This window comes from Brassica oleracea, unplaced genomic scaffold, assembly GCF_000695525.1.
Source record: "Brassica oleracea var. oleracea cultivar TO1000 unplaced genomic scaffold, BOL UnpScaffold01285, whole genome shotgun sequence".
NCBI lineage: Eukaryota > Viridiplantae > Streptophyta > Magnoliopsida > Brassicales > Brassicaceae > Brassica > Brassica oleracea.
The window spans coordinates 1-4,377 of NW_013617831.1; positions in this window are offsets into that span (position 1 = coordinate 1).

Consider the following 4,377-nt stretch of genomic DNA (forward strand, 5'->3'; position numbering starts at 1 on the left):
GAAGAGAAGTTGCCTGCTGGTGCGTCTGTGTAGTCTCGAAAGTGCCAACCCATACCACAGCTTCTAGTCTTTGAGTCCCAAGCTGCATCAGAGTAAAGACTCCATGTGTTGGTACCTGAAAAAGAAGAAGGCGGAGGCAAATGGTTGTTAGGCGCTAGCAGGGAAGGATCCACACACTGTGGCACTGTGGAATTATGCTGTGATTCTTGAGCTCCCTTCCAAGCTCTTGAATCATATAGTATTTTCAGAACAGTTTCTTCAACAGAAAAATCTTTACTTTCAAACAGTAGTTTATTCCTGTTAGTCCATAGGGTCCAAAACACCCATGGGAACAAGGGAATGTCGCCTAGACCCGTTGGGGGCAGATTAACAATTTTACTGCAGCTTTCGATGAGGTTCATGACTGAGTTTGGTAGCTGTGAAGGTGAGGATGGTGGGTGCATACATGGAAGTTGACTCCAAACTCTCTTAGCAAAAGGGCATTCGAACAGGACATGGAGTTCTGTTTCTAGTACCCCACATCTCTTACAGTTTGCATCAATGGCAATTCCTCTGTTTTGGATCGCTGAGCCAATGGGTAAGGCTCCTGCAGTAGCTTTCCAGAGTAGATGTCTTAGCTTTGGGGAGGTATTAACCTGCCAGATGTGTTTCTTCCAATCAAACTGGTCAAATGGCTCAGCTTCAGTGTTGAGTTTGGCAACTGCGTAACCCGATTTTGTAGTATAATTCCCAGACTTATCCTTTAGCCACACCAATTCATCACTCATATTACAGTCACTGGGGATGATCGCCTTAATGTTCTCCTCATACTGAGGCAGGTGCTCTCTGATGGCTTGTAAGTTCCACTCTGAGGAGTTAGGCCGAAGGAGGTCAGCCACACATAGGTTAGCATTTTCTAGTGTTGGTGGCCCTATGGGAGTTTAAGGTGTCTCGAGTTGTAGCCATGGTTGAGACCAGATCGGAGTCGATTTCCCATTTCCCACAACCCAGCCAAGGCCCTTCTTTAGAACCTCTCGACCCGCTAGTATGCCTCGCCAGCCATGAGATGCTGAGGCCGGAGCAACACAATCCAAAAAGATGAATTGTTGCAGTATTTTCCCATGAGGATTTGGGTAAGAAGAGACTGAGGTTCCTTTAGCATTCTCCAAGCAAGTTTCGCAAGCAAAGCATCATTAAACTGTTCTATCTCCCTGAATCCCAAGCCCCCAACACTTTTTGGCCGAGTTAGCCTTGTCCAAGAGACCCAACAAAGTTTTCGAATCTCGGGTTTTGCATCACACCAGAATCGAGTTAAGACACTTTGTATCTGTTTACATACTGAGAGTGGAAGCTTGAAACACATCATTGTGTACGTTGGGAGAGTGGCTAGTACTGCTTGTAATAGGACCTGCTTTCTAGCACTCGAAAGGTATCTCGTGGACCAGCTTATTGATTTTTGACGGATCCTATCAATAAGGTTTGCGAAAATATCCCTCTTCTTTCTCCCAAAGTGCTCGGGGAGTCCTAAATATTTCCCTGCCCCTCCCTCACTGTGAATATTGAGAAAGTCCTTAACTCGGGTCTTCACCTCACTTGGTGTTTTTGCAGAGAAGGTAATGGTCGATTTACCCAGATTGATACACTGTCCTGAAGCACCTTCTTATAAGGATAAAACTCTCTTCAAAGCTTCGCAGCATGCTACACTTGTTTTAGTAAAAAACATAGTGTCGTTTGCTACACTTGTTTTAGTAAAAAATATAGTGTCGTTTGCTACACTTGTTTTAGTAAAAAACATAGTGTCGTCTGCGAACAACAAGTGGATTACGGNNNGGGGGGGGGGGGGCATCTTCTTGCCACTTTTATCCCGGCCAAGCTCCCATTCTGCATTGCTCTAGAGCACAGTCTAGAGAGGACTTCGGTGCACAAAATGAACAAGTAGGGCGAGAGTGGGTCTCCTTGCCTAATCCCCCGAGACGGAACCACTTTTCCTTGTGCTGATCCGTTCACCAAGAAGGAGTATGAGACTGAGCGAATACACTTCATAATCCATGAGATCTAAATGGGGTGAAATCCAAGTCTAACGAGTACTCTTTCAAGGAAGCTCCACTCAATTCTATCATACGCCTTGCTCATATCCGTTTTCACAGCCATGGAGCATCGTACTTTTGCCCCGGAGGTTCGGAGACAGTGGAGGACTTCATGCGTGATGAGCACATTATCAGATATTGCTCGTCCCTTTATGAAGGCGGATTAGTTCCTCGAGATGATGGTTTGGAGCACTGGTTGGAGCCGACTGGTGAGTACTTTTGCGATGATCTTGTAGTGGGTTTTGGTATTAACCTCACGTGGGTTTCATTGTAACGGCCATCAAGCGTGTTTGAAGTGAAAAAATTCCCAACTTCTGCCGTTACATCATCTCTTATTATGTCCCAAAAGCTTTGGTAGAAGCTTGCCGAGAACCCATCCGGCCCGGGAGCTTTATCCGGGTTGATGGAAAAGATCGCTCTCTTGATCTCGTGTTTATCTGGAATCCTAATTAAGGCATCGTTCATATCAGTGGTGATGAGCGGGAAGAGGACCTCATCGATGACTTGCAACGATGTCGTTTGTCTCGAGGAGAAGAGATCTCTATAATAGTCTGAGATAGTATTGACTATGTGATCTTCCTCGTACACCGCTCGGCCGTTGGCATCTTCTATCACCGAGAACTTGTTAATAGTTTGTCTTTCCCTGGTTATGGCATGGAAGAACCCGGAGTTCCGGTCTCCACTATGCAACCAAAGGATCCGACACCTCTGTCTCCAGTAGAATTCCTCCTCGATGTAAGCTTTTTCCACCAATAACGGTGACACAAGAGGTGCGGAAAGTCTCTTGATACCACCAGACTTCAGTTGTTGCTTAATATGACGCACAAGTCCAACAAAAGAAGAGTTTATATACGTTGCTTGATATGACGTACAAGTCCAACGAAATAGAGATTTGTTTACTCGGAGATAACCTCACCAAGAAACGAAAAGTGTTCTACAAAGAACAAAGAGATAAACTCAAATAAAAGGGAAAATGAATGCTTTATTTCGTGGCTCATAGGCCCTATTTATAGGATTACAAGTTGCAGAAATCCAAAGAAAAATGTGCTAAAAACAAGGCATTGAAAATAGAAACAAAGACTTGACTAAATAGAGTCTTTGGCTGAAACTTGGACTACCTCTTGATATAGCCACGACCAGGACTTTGAAAAGTGAAGAATATGCTCCTGATATGGGTCAAGACATATCTCTTTAAGGTCTGGGCGAAATCCATCTTTTTTCCTTAGCCAATTTATATCGGTTTCTCCATTTGGTCCAAACAAGTCTGTTTTTGATTCTTTTTGTAAACCATCAAGCCCAAGGCTTTTTTGGACATTTAGAACATGAATAATCACATTTTCCATGATTGAATTGGTTGTTGGTTCATCAGAAACAAGGATGTCCAAGTGAATGTCAGTCTTGCTCGGCTCGTCCAAGTGAGTGTCAGTCCTGCTCAGCTCGTCCAAGATAGTGTCAGTCCAACTCACTTGAGTATTCAGCTCATCCACGATAGTGTCACTTTGATTTAACTCGACCAGCTCGATTCGGAGCACATCAGAAAACCTAGGTATGAAGTGACATCAACAACGGATCTCCGCGAGATCTGAACAAACAACTAGGTGTGAGGTCCATCTAATCCAAAAGACAAGAACATGCCATGAACAGTAGAAAATTAGACTAGATGAAAGCCAAAGAAAACACAATGAAGACAGTCAACATCTGCAAACAGAGCCCAAACCAGAGACAAGAAGACCTGCAACAACAACAAGACGAACAGATCTAAAAAGATATTCAAGTAAAAAAGTTTTGTATCTGAGCCATACCGTTAATCCACATATCCAGAACTTTTGAACTAGAAATCTATCCTAAAATTGAAAGCCAAAAGCAAATTGGCAAGGACGAATCTCCTCCCAAAACGAAGGTAAATCACACACCGACAAACAACAAAACAAGGAGAAGACGATGAACGAGGTTTCGACCGTCACCGGCTAAAGGAGCCCTCTACGCATTGGAAAATATATCTTTTATGTTTTTACGAATGAACTAGGTTAAGACTCGCGCCTTGCGCGGGATAAACATTATATATATAAATTATTTTATATATTATATGTTTATAACATATTATGAAATAATAAATATATACTGAATAATTAAAAAGTCATTATCTACTACTTATATAATTAAATTGGTGCAAACATATAAATAAATTTTATAAATCGAAAAATATTTTTTATTTGATATGATATATAATTAAATTTAAATGATAGTAACATATATATGTTATATTTTAATATTAATATTTATTAGATGATGATTTTTACTCATATTTTTT